Source organism: Triturus cristatus, chromosome 12, assembly GCF_964204655.1.
Source record: "Triturus cristatus chromosome 12, aTriCri1.1, whole genome shotgun sequence".
Taxonomy (NCBI): domain Eukaryota; kingdom Metazoa; phylum Chordata; class Amphibia; order Caudata; family Salamandridae; genus Triturus; species Triturus cristatus.
In genome coordinates this window covers 658,967,258-658,984,859 of record NC_140595.1, presented here as the reverse complement: position 1 = coordinate 658,984,859, position 17,602 = coordinate 658,967,258, and positions in this window count along the sequence as shown.

Genomic DNA, 17,602 nt, shown 5'->3' with positions numbered 1-17,602 from the left:
AGTTTGAGTATGTTAGAAAAGACAAATAATAATCACCCATCAAAGTCTTGAATGTGACCTGCTTGGAGTATCCATTTTCTAGCCGTCGCCATAGGCAGCCCCTAGCTTAAGCCCCAAGTAATAATTTGAAAAGAGACGGGAGCCCTGTTGTTGTAGAGGGTGGTTGTTCATTCAGTAAAACAATGCTGTTCTGCAGGACCCTGGCCCAGTAATATAACTTCAGGTTGGGGAGCGCCCACCCCCCTCACTCCAGAGGAAGGGATAAAAACTTAAGACCTTCTCGGCTGAGTGCATGCCCAAACACATTGAGAAAAGAGTTGTTCAAATCTCTGAAGCATTGCCTTACTGAATTCCAAGGGGATGGCCCTGAAGAACGTTACACCGCCCCACTATGGCCAGGTGCAAATTATTGATCTGGTTAAGTGCTTTCTTGGTTTCAACTGCCAGTGGGTTCAAGTTCTCGCTAACGATAAGCTCAACGTCAGCAATGATGGTTACCCATAAATATTTAGCCTTTTGAACCACCCTGCTATCGGCCCATAAAATTTCTTTATTTACGATCTGTCTTTTCTTTGTTTAGTGCGTATCCGGAGATCTTACCAAATTCTTGAGCCTCCTGTTCTATAACTACGATGGCTGTCTCAGGGTCCGGAGTGACCTATGCAAGATCGATGGCGTAGGCCATGATTTTAGTATTCAGACCATGTCTACTCACACCCAGAATTTCTTGATTGTTTTCTATTTTCTTGATAAAGGGGTCTATATACATCGCAAATAGCAATAGAGAGCAAGGTCAGCACTGCCGAGTACCCTGTGATATCTAAATCGGCTCAGTTAATTTCCCATTTATTGAGATTCTGGCTGTTGGATTTAGGTACAGGGCCTGCACAGCTTGATCGCCTTAGAGCCAAAATGCATCCTCATGGCCCAATCAGACGAACTCCTAGGGCTTTTGATCATTATCAATTTTGACATACTCCACTTTACTCTGTTCAAATGACTTTTTTATTATAGTCTCCTCTGGATTTCTTTACTACGTCTGCAATGTTTGCACAAGTAGCACAAGGCACTTTATTAGTAATAGTCTTTTAGCAATGGTACAATCATACTTATAGACTTGAAAACCTATGCACTGCACTTTACTACTGTTCAAATGACTTTATTATCATTGTCTTCTCTTGCCTTTTTTAATATGTCTGCAATGTTTGCACAAGAAGCATTGAAGCACTTTATCAGTAATAGTCTTTTAGCAAAGGTACAATCATACTCTTAGGCTGGAAAACTTATGCACTGGCACTTTACACTGTCAGCACTTTCCGTTATAACAGTTGGTATGATGCTTGCACAATAACTTGCCTTTTTCTTCTTTGTGCTCCTTTTACGTGGATTTCAAGCAGGGATTATTGCTTTAAGACAGTTCTATTCTCCCTGCAGCTGTAAAAGCTTGTTGCTCTTGATTAGAGGGTGGGGGTTACGCAGTATTGAATTATGCTATGTTTTGTCTTTGTATTGCATAAAATAAAATAAAAAAAGGAAGTGTGAGAGAGATGAGGAAAGTGATATATGTTGAGGTAAATGGTGTGAGAAGTTAGTGGGTTAGTGTAGAGCATGGGTACTCACAAACTTTCTCTCGGGAGCCAAATTTACAGTGCTGTTTGTGGCCGAGGGCTGCACCGGTGGGGGTGGGGGTCAGTGGGGGCAGGGCTAGAGGGGAAAAAATCACTACAGTTTCAAAACATCACTAGACAATGCTGTTTTTCTAAAGCAGATGTAACTACAAGGAGCACATTTTTATAATCATTTTTATTATCAGACAATAGCAATCTTAAGTGAAATTGCATGGAAATTTGTAGATATTCAGCACATGATCAGTGCAGCACAGGCTTCAGAGTCCAAAAAATAGGTATGTTAAAGACAAACACTACAAACTTATTTTACATTTCATGTCACCAATTAGTTTTCTGTAATCTGGTACCAAGTCTGAAACGGCAAGCCTTAAGCGATGATCCAGATGCATGTCTTTAAGATTATTTCTGAGTTTGCTCTTCAACGGTCCCATTGTGGAAAATGAACATTCGCAAGCATATGTTGACCCAAACATACAAATTACCTTCTGGGCCACTGTAAAAAGAAGAGGAAACTTGTCAGAAGGCACAATTTTCCAGAATTCTTCTGGTGCTTGACCCCCAAAAAATGCTTCAAGGGCTGACATTTGGTGCTACATGTCAATCCGCTCAATTTCTGCTTGAGCCCTTTCCATGCCAATACGGGCAACAACGTCAAGATTTCCTGCACTCCCCATCCAGGGGTTTTCAACTAGCCTGAACACAGGGGTGAGGGCTCTGAATTGGCGTTTGATCTCACCAGAAATAGCTTCAAGACATGCACCAAGGTCTAGCTTTGACAGTTTTGGGAAGTGGGTGAAGTCACTATCATACAGTTGTTCCTTGAATAGCACAAGCTTACTTTCAAAAGCATAAATAACTTTAATCAAGGAGCACACAAGCTGTTTACCTTGCAGGGCCAAATTGAGAGCATTAAAATGTGTGAAAATAAATATCTGAGAAAATGGAGCATAATAAGCCATTTCACACCCGTTAGTTCTGGGAATGATTGACCTCTACTGTTCACAAAGAGTTAAATTTCAGGTAGCAATGCAATGAACCACTCCAGAACCTTCCCTTTGCTTAACCAACGCAGGTCAGTGTGCATCAAGAAGTCTGTATATTCCGCTTCAGATTCCTGCAGCATTGCTTTAAAAAGTCTATGGTTCAGAGTTAAAATGAACAATTTTCAGTTCTCCATGCTTTCATTTTGCACACAATACTTCTTGATGAATAATGCAGTGGTAGTCTATCACAGTCTGTCCTATGAGCTTCTTTTTAAGCATAGATATGAAGCCTCTGTCATGACCTACCATGGCAGGAGCCCCCTCTGTTATGCTGACAAGAGTGTTCAGTGGCATGTCATTTGTTTTAAAGTAGTTGCACATGCTGTCCAGTAGATCTTCTCCTCTTGTGTGCCCTTGCAGTGGTAGAAGGCACAGGAGCTGCTCTTTGGGATGAAGCGATTGGTCCAGATACCTCACCCAAACTAATAACTGGGCCACATCGCCTATGTCTGTGGACTCATCCATGGCAATGTTGAAGAACCGTGACTCTGACTGCTTTGATCACCTGCTCCTGGATATTTTGTCCCATTGCCTCTATTCTGCATGCACAAGTGCAATCTGATAGCTGCTATGCACCAATTTCCTTTAAAATGCTGGCTATATTAGAGTAGTTGTCAAAAAAAAAAATTGGGCTGCTGAAAGGAAACATTTCTTCACCAGCTCTGCATATGTTAATGTGTTTTTATGTTTGGCAAGCAAGTAGTGTATTTTGAAAGACGCTTCTGTAACAGCCTCAGATTCCTTCATCTGGCAAAGGTAGATCTTCTGCTGGGAAAGAAGAGCTTGCTTTAACGATGTCACTTTTGCAGAACACAGTTTTGAGTTCATTGGGAAGTTTGCAGTATATTCAGAGTGTCGCGTTTTGTAGTGCCGTTCCAGGTTATACCTCTTAAGAACATTTACTTTCTCTTTGCAAAGCAAACAGGTGGATTTTTCTTTTATGCATTCTACAAACAAGTACTCCTCTTCTTCCCATGCTTCCTGGAAGGTCCTGTGTTTGCTCTGTATCAATCTGGGTCGTTTGTAAGGCTTGGAAACTGGACTATAGGCCATTGCGGAGCTCTCCAGCTAGTTTTACTATGCAATAAGTGACAAGGACCAGGAATCTGATTTTCCACCTGACGACCAATGGAGCGATACGCCCCACGACCGATGGACCAACACTGCGGCACGACCGCTGGACCGACACCACATCACGACCGATGGACCAACACCACTTCTCGCAACAGATCTGTGAGCCACACCAAAGGAATGTTTTGTTTAAACATACAAAGTAATGGGTTCACCTGCAAGTGAAAAACAGGAGGCTTTCCTAAAGCCAGTGGTTTATGCAGGACATGTGTCACTCAATAGGGATTTGAAATAAATGGCATGTACACACACACACACACACACATACGTATATACAAGCTCAAGTTCACCCATAGGCATCTTGGCGCTGAATAACAGAAGTTTATTGCTACCCAACACATTTTATCGACCTCAGATGGATGAAAGGCATGACCAGCCAGTATTTGAACCTGTGACCATGAGGTAGAACACAGGCCCCTACAGTGGAGGCAATAGTCCACTGAGCCACCAGACCCAGCATGCACACAGTACAAGGGTACAGAGTAGAAAAACATATGGAAGGAGCTAATCAGGACAGCGCTATTTGGTGTGGAGCAGCCGCCAAACTAAAGGAATCTGAAAGGCTCAGATACAATGGTCAGGCCTGTAGAGAGGGGAGGGGCCAGGTCTCAGGTGGGGGTTAGTAGAGCGGGCGGAGAATCAGAGAGCGGGAATAACCTAAAGATTGGGCCAATGGGCATTGTCCCAATTTTTTGTATTTGTTTGGCATTTCATTGCCCAGTTACAGCTTATTACGTTATTTAATTCAACCAATGGATGCACATGTTTATTTAAGGTTTAATATGAGTTATTGACATTAAAATACATTCACAAAGTGGAATATGTTCCCAATCACAGAAATTTTCCAAATACGCTTAAAAGTGGATTCACAAGCCATTTGTCTCCGTGGCATGCAGTTTCTGTCATCTGTACTTCTCATCCTGTTTTCCACAAGAGCAGTTAAAACATGAATGGGAAAATATCCTACTTTGCAAATGTTTTCCACATAATTATGGCCCTGCCATATTTGACACATAATACATCATCTGCTGCTTACTCTGACAATTTTAACAAAACATTGTAGCTCAACTTTGCCCTATATGCCAGCTGATAACTCTGCTTAATGTAGGTTGAAATTATGTTGCCAAACTACTGCTTGCTGTTCTAAATTCCCTCTTAGAATAACTGGAGGCCAAGAAGCAGCATTGCTTCACATCAGGTCATAAGAATTGGACACACCAATTTAGCATTAACACTACTTTTTACCATGTATGTAGAGAAGCTGTCACAGTAGCCCTCTCTTAGACACGGAAAGGGCCGGACTGGGAAACGAAAGCAGCCCTGGCAAATTTTTTCAGACCAGCACTCTACTGAACCCGATCAATCATTAACCATCAATCAATGCCCGTACTTCGTGCAAATTTGCTGCATTACTAAATATCTCCAGCTAGCTGAAAGTAAAATCAAGGATGCAAGCCAAAGCTGCCACGACTTTAATCCATAAAACATTTAAGGTCACGCACAAAGCTACTTTAAAACAGGATCAACCAATATGCACCCATCAATCAAGGACAATTCACTTCACAAAGAAAAGAGAGAAGTCCTATTAGTTAAAATAAATTACTATGGGGAGAAGAAAAGCAGCAGCAAACATGAGCAAAAGAATAACCCTGCCACTCTCCAACTAAGCTGAATTCTATCTGTTTTGAAAAACTATGAGCATACACCTTTTCACAAACAACTAAAATGTGACACCGCCCCTACCAGAAATAAGAGGAAAACAAAAACTTCAGAACCTTTGGATACAATCGCTAACCAGCCAGAGCAAGCATTGGCAAAGCCAAAAGGTTTGGCCTTGGCAAGATTGCAATGAATTGAGAGCTTGCTGCCGTCTTTGGCCCAGTTACTGAAAGTGCACAAGTGCACTCGTCTAAATTCTAAATGTGTTTACATTTTATAATCATGGCTAGGGACAGTGTTTTCAATATTGTAACACACCAGCAGCTCACTAATATTTCTGCAAGTAATCTCTGTGACACCACTCCCATTTCTCATATGTGAGTTCCTGTTTTGATCTAACTTCATTGCAATGGCAAGTGAGACGGGTGGGGAGGAAGGGCAAACTATGTTGAAAGTTTTTGATAGTATTTTGTCATTATTGTGTGTTTTTTATACATGATAATACTGTTTGGTCAAGTATTTCACCTCATAAGTGCCAGTTTGACACAAAAAATACAGAAATAAGCAACTGAAAGATGATCAGTTAATCTCTGCAAAAAGCTTTCCAATGAGCGTGTGGCTAAGTTTTTAGTAACTTTTGATCCACGTGAGCTAAGAATTTTTTTTGCTTTAAAGTCTGCAGATTATGCAGCAGATGATGGAAGTTGTGGCAAATGCAGCAAATCCAAAATTACGTGAAAAATAGCCGCAGCTGCAGAATCACACAATTCCAATCATCGCTCAGCTTGGTTTAGTTTGGCTTAGTTTGGCTCCAAGTCCTAGAGGCCCAGAGCCAGGCACTAGGCTAGAGCCAGGCACTAGGCTAGAGCCAGGCACTAGGCTAGAGCCAGGCACGAGGCGTCAGTGGCTCATCCCACTCTGCTTCCTTTGAGGGGGGACGTCAGGTCCAGAAGCTCTAATGACCAAGAAACAGAGGCCATCATATTTAACATTTTGTTTTTGTAATATGCTTTATGTATGTTTGTGAACTGTGAATTACAGCTTGTTTAGTGTTGCTTAATGTCTTCACCAAAACAGTCACAAATTACTCCACCGCCTGCATGGCGCCTTTGAAGGTGGCATTGAAATACCATCCTCCCCCTCAATGACCTCAAATATAACCTTCTTTTCCCAGACACGCCTCCGAGGGAGATGTCGGGATTTCGACGAGCTGAGCCGAGTTTTGCGTTTCACGGTTTGTGATGGGCAGCACTGGTGTCATTCCCTGGCTAAAATGAAGAGAGTGTGTCTAAAAGGTTAAACTTTATGAAAGAGGGGGTGGTGGGGAAAGCAGGGGGCGGAGGGTCAGAAAAAAACATGTTTATCTGAAAAGCCACTTGAAAAATCATTGTGCCGTGGGAGCTGCAGCTGCTTCACGTGGCCCCCGCGCCAGATGCAATCCCCTCTGCTGTAATAATTTCTGGGCATTGCTTCATCGTGAGTGCGGAGATGTGCATGTCAAGGTGCAGCTGCAGAGATAGCCCGACTCTATGCATAGCAAGTGGCTTTCAGAGGCAGGGGTTATGCCCGGAGCAAGGCCTTTTCACAGGAAGCTGAACGCTGCGCGTTGGATAATTCGCTGCACGGCCTTCTTTTGTTTCCAAAAGTAACCACTCTGCCAAATCTGTCTGATTCTGCCTTATCGTGGGGAGGAAAATGAGCAACAGAGTCAGTTTTTGGGCAGAGCAGCACCTTTTCTCTTTTTGGTTGAAAGAAGTCCTAACGAAATAGTGCAATCTGACCCATAAAACTTTAGTTAAATAGTGACCACACGTCATCCGCTCCAATCAACACGTATGCACAGACGTCACCCAAAGATTACACTGACACATTCGTTATGGGTGAAGAACTGCTGCAGGTTTATTTCATACAACATAAGTATGACGATAGAGTGGGTTATCTTACGGGCGATCCAGGGCAAGCAGCCCCTCGCTGCTCCGCCCGCCTTGCGAGCCAGCACGCACGGTGGGTCGATGCCCGGCAGTGCGGCAGTTTTTTTCAGATCCTCCTTTGGATCACGTGATCTGTCTAATACTCCCGCCCCTTTTAACGGGGCGGAGCGTGTTATGGCACACCCCCGGTTGGTCAGGCCCCCCAACCGCCCGAAGGACTAACGGGGCACCGTCGCGGTCTTCCCAGAACCTCCTTCGGCTCCCGGACCTTGGCTCGGGCACCCTTACTGTGCCGGACAGGGGTACCCTTACTGTACCGACTGTCGCAGAGGTACCCTTACTGCACCCTTCTGCCTCCAGATCGCCCTGTAACTCCGCCACCGCTCTGGGAAGGCTCCCGTCGCTGCCAGAGCCGCCCCTTCCCCCCTTTGCTGTTACTGATGCCCTGCCCCTGCGAGCGCCTCTTGCACATCCAGCAAGATCATGTCCATCCCTACCCTGGACAGGTGTACACCATCAGCCTCATAGAACCCCTCCACCTTCTCTTGGATCAACGCATGTCTGATGAAACCCATGCCCCTGTGCACCATGAATTTCTGCATGGACCTATTGACCCTCCTGCGTTACCTATCTACCGCAGCCGGAGACCTGGCTCCCCTCCAAGTCCTGCGGGTGACGATATCCGACCACCACAGTTCGCACGAACCCAGTGCCTGACTGATGACTGCCAAGTCAGCTTGCATGGACTGAAGCAAGGCCCTCCTCCCCCTGGCAACAAGGTCATTCCCCCCAAGGTGCAAGATGAGGACCGACGGCTGGGCCCCACCGGCCGCCAGGCGCTGTTTGATTGTGCCCCGTGCTTCGCTCCATTTCATCCCCGGGGAGCCCAACCATGCGAACTGTGTGTTAACGAAACTCTGCGACCAGTTCCTGTGCGCTGCCCAGCCTTGTGATGTAAGAGTGTCCCATCAACCATACCTGGTGGCCTGCCAAATGAAACGATGAAGCAGCTTTAGGCAGTCGTATATTTATTTTCACACAAACCTCTTGGGGTATGCACGTTATGGAACTCTCTGAAATGTACATATACTTGCACCTATATTTCGCCCCACGCCTGCAAGAATACTGCGGCCTCAAAACAGTCGAAGCTCCAGCGCCCCACACCCTTAACGCCCTCAGGACCCATGCCGGCCTTAGCTGCAGAGGTGGCGGCGCCAATTCGGAAAGAATGGGAGGAGAATCTGTGCCCACTCCCTGCTAAACCCCCCGTGGCAAGGGCGGCCCCCAAGATGTGATCCAATTGAAACCTGGTGAGGGGGGCCCCATCCGCATGTATCAGGAAGGGCCCCGGGGCCGCTGTGCGCAACCTCAAGTACTCTCTGACTGTATGGACCGGGCAATACCTGGTGTCCCCCAGTGCTCATAAGACTACTGTCGTTCCCCTCCCCGCCTGGTCCGTCTTGGATTTCCGGATGCGGAGCTCCAGTGCTACATTGAGACAGACATCTGCTATTCCCAGCGCTGCCCCAGACAAGTCAACCTTGGATTTCGCCACCAGTTCGCGAACCCTGAAGGTCCCGAAGAAGGCCAGGCAGAATGCCGTTGCGAAGAGCCTAGCTTCGAACGGGGAGTGGGTAACCAGGGGCACTGCGTCTAGAATGTGCTGCAGGTCAACGAATTCAATGGGCGCCCTAGTGTCTGGTTGTCTGATCTCCTCCCTGGCCCACCCCTTCAGGGCCGCCCTGATCTTGAACGACCCCGTTGGGTCGACACCCCCATCTAGCCTGGTATCGTGGCGCACGGCAGCCAGGTGACCACAAGTCCATGAGTGGCTTTTGCCGTTCTCTTAGGCCCACACTACGAAGCTCTCTACTTGTTCCTCGCTCCCCGAGGCTTGTCCCCCCTGCGCCTCCACTACTGCTCTAAATATCGCTAGCTGGGAGCTGTACTTCTTCTGTGTCGCCGGCGCCAGGGACCTCTCCCCCATCTTTCTCAGTCGTTCCCCCTCCGTAGCAGGTGCTGAGAATGGTGTCATCTCCGCCCTTGCCCGCGGCCATGCCTCTCGGAACCGGAGCCACTGAAAGCGAGAGAGCGTCAGCTGCCACATTCTTGACACCCGCGATGTGCCGCGCCCTAAACTCGATGTTGTTGCGCAGTCCTGCCTTCACTAATTCCCTAAGCAGGCTTAGAACTAGCGGGCAAGAGGCGGTAAGGCCGTTTATTGCGTGCACCACCGCCATGTTGTCCGACCAGAACACCACTTTCCTGTCGCTTAGCGTTGCCCACCATAAGTGCAGGGCTACAAGGATGGGGAAGAGTTCCAACACTGCAATATTGCTTGTTACTTTCTTTTTTCGCCATGCATTCGGCCACCTCATTGCACACCACTCCTCGCCCAGGATCACGCCAAAACCTTCCCTACCAGATGCGTCTGAGAACAGGCAAAGCTCCTGGCTAGCTATCCAAGGGGCCCTCCAAATCACCGTACCATTGACATCGATGAGAAATTCCGTCCACATCGCTAGATCCGCCTTCAAGCCTGAACCCAACCTTACAAAGTGGTGCTTCTGTACTACATTGGCCGTGGCCCCCGCCAGCCTCCGTGAGAATACCCTGCCAGCTGGTATCACCCTAGCTGCGAAGTTCAACTTGCCCACCAGGCTCTGGACAGCCCCTAAGGTCGCTTTGTCCTTGCCCAGCAGTGCCTGGATGTCCTGCTGCAAGCCCTGAACCTTATCAGTGGGAAGCCTCGATTCACCTTTAACCGTGTCAAGCTCCACACCCAAAAAGGTCAGGACCTGCGCCGGCCCCTCGGTCTTACCTGGGGCAAGGGGAACCCCTAGGAACTCAGCCATATCCTCAAAGCGCCTCAACCCTGCCGCACACTCGCCTGTTCCTGCAGGGCCAAAAAACAAAAAATCGTCTAGGTAATGGGTCACCTGCGTGATCCCATGGGGGTCCGCCAATGCCCACTGAAGGAACGAGCTGAAGGCTTCGAAGTAGGCACAAGAGACTGCGCGCCCCATTGGCATGCAGCAGTCGTAAAAGAACTGCTCCGCCCACTTGAAACCCAGCAGGTGCTGGCTTGCGGGGTGAACAGGCAGCAGGCGGAATGCAGACTCAATGTCCGCCTTGGCCAGCCACGCCCCTTTTCCAGCTCAACGTAACATGTCAATGGCCATGTCCAGTGAGCAGTACGACACTGAACATGCCCCTTCATCTAACCAGTGGTTCACTGAATTGCCCTCCGGGTATGATAGATGGTGGATCAAGCGATAGGCGCCCTGCTGTTTCTTCGGTACCACCCCCAGCGGTGAAACCAAGAAGTGTTCGAGGGGAGGGCTGCTGAACGGCCCGCCACCCTCCCTGCTGACAACTCCTTTTGTATTTTTTGGACTACCACCCCGGGCAGGTCCCTGGCTGACTTTAAGTTCCATGCGTCCCTGGACACCAGTGGCCCCTTGTAGGGTATCTTAAAACCATCGAGGAACCCTCCTGCTAGCAAGGCCCTGTCTTGCACTAATGGATAGTGCCTGATGAGTGGAATGAAATTATCCATAATGATGGGGGATGGGCCCTTGGAGGGCCCGGGGCGCTGCGCGGGGGGCCCAGGTGCGCGTGGGGTGGTGGTGGTGAGGTTCCATTGAGGTGGGGGGGGACCGGCCCTTGTGGCCTCATTGGCGTTGCGTATCTGCTCTGTTGTGTGGGGTGGGTTGTGGGGCGCCTGGGCTAGACATGCAGGCGTTCGCTGGATGTTGTGCACCACACTTGCTGCAGCTGTGTGTAAATTTGCATGCCCTGCCCCAGGTGCAATTGCCCCCGTTGTATAGCCGGCACGTGCCTGAATTGAAGCGCCTGGAGCCCTGCCTCTGCCCTCTCTCCCAGCCCCCCCGAAAGGACTGCTTGAAGGGGCGCCTAGGGAACTGCTCCTTTCTCCTGTTATCTGAATCCCCTTGCCCTTTGTACGACTGATCCCTCCCCTCCTGGGTGGGCCGGCACATGTGTTGAACCCAGAGTTGGATCTCTTTCTGGTCCCACCCCAGGTCCAGGCATATGGCCATTCTCTTCCGGAAGTCCTGATCATAATAATACCAGCCCAACCCCCCAGAGCGCCTCGCCTCTTCCTGAATTGTACTGGCATATTGCATGAGGGCCTCACTCTGGTCTGGGAAATTCTGTACAACCACTGCCGCGAAGATGTTGAATGCTGCCGTCCAGTTCTCAATTGTCCTATCCAGCCAACGTTGGTATCTGAACTTTTCCTCCTCCTTCCGACCCATCTTTCTAGTGTCCATGCCTGCCGAACCGTGCATGAGTAGTGTAAGGATATCTATGTACTCCCGCCTCCATGTCCCCTCCTTCGCGGCCTGCAGTACCAGCCACGCCAGGGAACAATGGCCAGATGCCAGTGGTGCCTGGGTGACAAGGGGTCTGGGAACCTCCCCTGTGCCTCCCCCTAGTGGGACAGCTGACCCTGGGGCCACGGCGGGCTGGGCCGGCGGCGCCGCCCCGCTCCCTGTGCTGGGGTCGAGAGCAACGTTAGCGGTGGCCGGACCATTAGCTGGTGGGTGGGTGTTGAAACCGGAGCTCCACCAGTAGGCACAACCGGTGTTGTAGTTGCGGGGGGGCTAGCATTCCCTGTGGGTGTCAGCACCGGGACCCCCCAGGCTCACCAGTAAGTGTTTCCAAAGCCTCGGACTGTCCTGCCCAAACTTGGAGCACAGGAGCTTGTGCTGCCGCGGTCACCGCCGCTGGGGTCACCTGTGGCGGGGCAGATAAAGCGTCCAAACGACCCTGGAATACAGTCATGAGGCTCAGCATGTGGTCCATGGCCTTACCCATTTGCGCCATGTCCTTGATGCCCGTGGTGGAGTCATGCACCCCCGATGTTCCAACGGCCGGCACGGTGCTACGTGGTGCCACCGCCCGTCGTTTCTTTGTTGGCGGGGCCTCAGGCATGTCTTTGTTTGTGGGCTTGTGTACCCGGGTGGACATCCAGGGCTCCGCCCCCGAAAAGCCGGGGTTACCCTCGGCAGGGGGTGATGCGACAACCACGCCTGAGTCGTCCTGCCTCCGAGCTTCGATAAAACCCTGAACCCACGCCGGCCCCTTCTCTCTAGCGATCGCCATGAATTCTGCCCACATCCCGTCTTGCGACGCGCTCGTCTGCGTCTCGTCAATCGATGTTTCCTGGTAGAAAAGTGGACTCGGGGTCCCGATATCATCCATGTGCGCGTTGCTCAACCCTTGCGGTCACAACTTGCACCTGTGCCCCTTCGCGCCTTTCCCGTGGTCCCTCGCTCCTTATGTTTGCAAGCTGTCCCCCCGGCGATCTATTGGGAGAGAGAGAAACGTCGTTAGCGCGGTGCAGCGGCCCCCACCCAGAGCTCTAGTTTGCCCCGTGTTTTCCTATGCGTTAAACCCACATCGATCTTGTCAGCAAACGCTCGTAGCTCACTGTTGCATGTTCGGACCTTAAATTGGGGAGTATGTGCAACCAACAGATGCAGCACATGCAGTAATCTCAACAAGAGAGGCTCTCAGTATAAGGAACCACAGAGCGAATAATCAGAATCTCCGAGACGATCTCTAGCCAAATTAAACCTTTCTGCAACATAATCAGCATTCTAATAATGTACGCTGTCTGCATTGTGTACACATTTCCAGATGAACGCTCGTAGCTCACTGTTGCATATGAGGGCCTTAAATCAAAATTTGCAAGTAACAAAAGGATGCCTCTTTCGAAAGCAGCAACCTGCTGACCCCCGTGCATCACACGCACTCTGTAATCTACTCGGCACCCACTTTTTGCAGCAGGCACATTAAACCCCCTGCACGAAAACCACCCAAGGGACTCGCGTTTCCACGCACTTGCCCGTGTTCCCAAGCACATTCTGGTACAGGATGCGCCGTTAAACCCCGGCTCGCGAGTGCTCGGAAGAAACCCTTCGGCCCGTTAAGGGCGCGCTTCGCCCCCGCACAGGAGAGCGGGCGAAAAGCAGAGCTATCCCCCGACTACCATGCCATCCCTACTGGCAGACAGTACCGAAATTGAAGGGCCCATTCAAAGTTGCTTGGTGTGTATAATCAGTAGCCCCGAGTCGATCTCTAGACAAATTAACCCTTGCTGCAACACAATCAACATTTTAAAATCGTAAGCTCTGTGCGGTGTGTACGCATTAACCGGTGAACGCTCGTGGCCTCTTAGGCCCTGAAATTAAAAACTTGCAAGTAACAAAGGGGTGCCTCTTTCGAAACAGCAACCCGCTGGCCCACGTGCCTAACACGCACTCTGAAACCACTCGGCACACGCGCTTTGCAGCAGGCACATTAACCCTCCGCACGAATCCAACTAAGTCAAAAACCCAATCTTTTTAGAGCGATCACTGTTTTAAATTGAATAGTAATTACATTTATATAGCGCTTCACAACCCTCACGAAGCGTAGACGTGTATTACCAGAAGGGTAGTAGGCCCACTATTATAGCATACTTGCTCTAAAGGTTTTATGTCACACTGTGGCCTGGGTAGAAAGTGGTTTGTCGTCCGGAGATCAGCGCAGTGACGCCATCTTGTCTAAAACCACAGCGCTTAGAAGCCTATTGGCGGGAATTATGATGCTTGTTCCGTTCATTAGTGCCAACATACTTACGTGGACTAACACAACTGGAGGCAGCATTTAAGACAGGAATGATTTATGAAGCTAAATTGCATTATTTGAGCCCCTCCCCCACAGGTCTCAGTTGAGGCATTAGGACGCTGCCCGGCTCTTAACTGCTCTACGGTAAATGGGGCTGGAAGGGGCCCTGCTTCTAGCAAGAAGAAGTCATAGATTCCGAGAGCTGGCCCGTGGCCTCATACATGCAAGGTATGAGCTCTCCCTGAGCTCCGAACTCCGGCTCTCGCTCTCGCCCCCACAAAAATTCACCGGGAAACGGGCTCCTGCCAAACACGATGCCAGCCCAGGAGGAGCGACCGGCGTAAGGCGTTCTTAACCCGCCCTGAGCAATTCCGCTGTGGCCGCGCACCCGGACTCGTTGCTGCGTCCCTACATCTGCCCCTGGGAACAACGCCTTTCCCCGAAAACTGACCGCCACCCTGCCGCCCCTGACCATTGCAACCACCTCCGCCCCCCCGTGGTGTCCGACCACAGGGCCCCTGTACTACCCGGGCTTAACCCAGAGACGGGGCCGGGGGGAGGCAAGAGCATGGACATACTGTAATGCTGACGACGACCACGACGGCGACGCTGTAAACCGGCAGGAAATCGCGCACGGCCAGGAGTGTACCACAGGAAGCAGAGGGCGATCTACGGGGGTGGGAGGCTTAAATAGGGCCTGGCCCCCCCCAGCGCCTCCCCCAGCAATGCCCATTGGGGCCTCCCCTCCCCAAGGCACGGCCTCTCGAGAGAGATGGAACAGGGGGGGGGGAGGCTCCGACGGGTGGCCACTAGAGAGCTGCCCTGCTGATGTCCCCCTGCGTGGGACGCGGGCAGCGGCATAGCCAATGTGTGTGGCTGATATTTCTGAAAAAAATGTCACTGACATTACTGCTAATAATTAAAGAAGATACATTAATTTAAAATGCATTGCATCCACAATAACCCACAGAATTGCCATTCCGAACACCATTTGATGTGCATTGAAGGAACCATAACATTAACATTCTACAGTTAAACGTACCTGCAGGTAAAGTGACACTGAAGATTTTCAGGCTTACAGGCTGCAGTGAAGATTGTCCGGGGCTGCGAGGATGTCGTCACCACAAACAGGAAGCTTCCCAAAGGGTCCTTTAAAAGTCAGCTGTAAAAGTGGTCTGTGTCTTGTTTTCGTCTGTCAGATGCCTTCTGACAGTGGTGAGTTTTTGGATACCAAGGCGGTAGCCTCATTACTCCACATTCATTTTGAGTTTTTTAGTCGCTTTTTAGGTTGTCTTATTGATGTGTGACGCTTTGTCACAGTTGAGGTTGGATCACAAGGTCAGCGCTGTGATAGGCCGTGGGTTGCTGTCAATTTGGTTTGCAGAAGTGTCAGTAAGTTTTATCGCAGTCTTGTTTTCGTCTGTGAAATGTCTTCTGACGGTGATGAGTTTTGGGTGCCTGACGGGGCGGTTTGCCCTCTGGCAGTGATGAGTTTTTGGATGCTGTGTTGCTGTTTCAGTTTCACATGGTTAGCGCTTCGATGGGTAGCGGTCAAATGGGTTTGTAGAAATGTCTGTAAGCTTCCTGATCAGTGGGTTTTCTTTTTCATCCAATCCTTTGTAGAATGTCCTGTTGAGTTTGCGGAGATGGTCGTCCAACATCTCAACGCCTAGGTCTCTGTGGAGGTCTGCTGTTCTTGTGAAGATAGGAGCACCTGCTGCCATCCGTAAGGCCCTACTCTGTAGTCTCTGTAGGTCTTTCCAATGCTGTGGGCGGCAGCCACTCCAAACTGGTGAACCGTACGTCATAGTTGGTCAAATTATTGCGGTGATTGCTCGCACCTTGCTCTGCAAGGGCATCAACTTTGTCTTCAGGAGTGGGTATAATGCAGACAGTTTTGTTGCTGCTTTCTGACAGGTCTTTTCTATGTGGTTTCTCCAGCTGAGTTTAGAGTCCAGAGTCACCCCCAAGTAGGAGCTGCTGGTATCCCATTTGATCTCTTCCCCATTGAGGAGAATCTGTGGGTGTTCCCTGTTCAGCTTCCTGGTGAATAATGTTGCTGTGGTTTTGCTTGTGTTCAGGGTGATCTGCCAGTCGCTGTACCATTCAGAGAGTCTGCTGAGTGATGTCTCAAGGTTCTTAGCCACTTCCTTTTCGCTGAAGTAATGGGAGATGACTGCAACATCATTGGTGTAAAGAGCAAGATCAGTCTTCTTTAGGTCCGTGGGGATGTCGTTTGTGAATATGTTAAAGGAATGGTCCTAGGATTGATCCCGGAGGCACTCCAGCAAGAATTGGGCGTGTTGTTGAGCATTCTTCTCGTACCGCCACGTGAAAGTTCTGTTTTGTCAAGTAGCTAGACAGCAGTTTAAACAGGTAGCTTGGAAACTTGAGCTTGATAAGTTTGTAAATCAGTCCCTCATGCCATACTCAGTCGAAGGCTTTGGCTACATCCAGAAAGACTACTCCAGTAGACTTGTTGATGTTGAATTCATTGCTGAGGATGTCCACAACTCTGAGGAGTTGGGGATTGGTTGAGTGGTCTTTCCGGAACCCAAACTGTTCTTTGGCGAGGAGGTTTTCGATTGTCGCAAAGTCCACAAGACGGGCAAGGATAACTTTATCGAAGAGCTTTGATAGGCCGGATAGCAGACTTATGGGGCAGTAATTTGCAGGATCTTGTAGTGGTTTCCCAGCCTTGGGGAATACGACGACTCCTGCTTCTTTCCAGGCGTTGGGCAAATACTGGTGCTGCATACATGCATTGAGTATCTCAGCAAGGTGATCCACTGCGGCATGTGGGAGCATCTTGATGGCTTGGTTGGCTATTCTGTACTTTCCTGGTGCCTTGCTGTTTTTCAGTGGCACAGCAGCGCAAAAGGACATGGGGAACCTTTTGCGCTGCTGTGCCAGTGAATAAAGTGCCTGCAAATCCAGCATCGGGCCTCTGTGTGGTGTGTAATGGATTATTTGACGGGCTGCTCCGTGCCCGTTGTGAGAGGCCGCCCTGTAGGGTCGGAGGCTCCATGCTCGGAGGCTGTTTGTTGGATTTTCTTGGGAGCATGACCCACTCGCCATTTCAAGCCTAAGCAGGATAACGCTACTTCAGTGAAAAGGAGTTGGCTGAGGAAGGGATTCAGAGTGGGATGACCTTTCACTCTGATCATGCTGGAGCTGGGGCTTTGTTCACGAGGCAGTTATGAAATCTGAGCACATGCCATTAATCAGCAAAATAACATGACGGCGTGAGTAAACTTTAGCCTCTTCAATTTTGGGTGCTTGAACTGAACAAGGAAAATGAATTTAATTGTAAATGAACTCGGACTCACTAAGACTCTGGGAAACATATTCGTATTACCAGTGAAATGCACCCTGGGAACTGTATTTTTTATGTTAAGTCATGTGATTCCTCAAGTTTAAAAAGCGCGCAGAAACGCACTTGCAATTAATGACCCCCACCTGTGATCAAGGCAATACAACGCCGAAACGCATAAGGACATGGGGAACCTTTTGCGCTGCTGTGCCAGTGAATAAAGTGCCTGCAAATCCAGCATCGGGCCTCTGTGTGGTG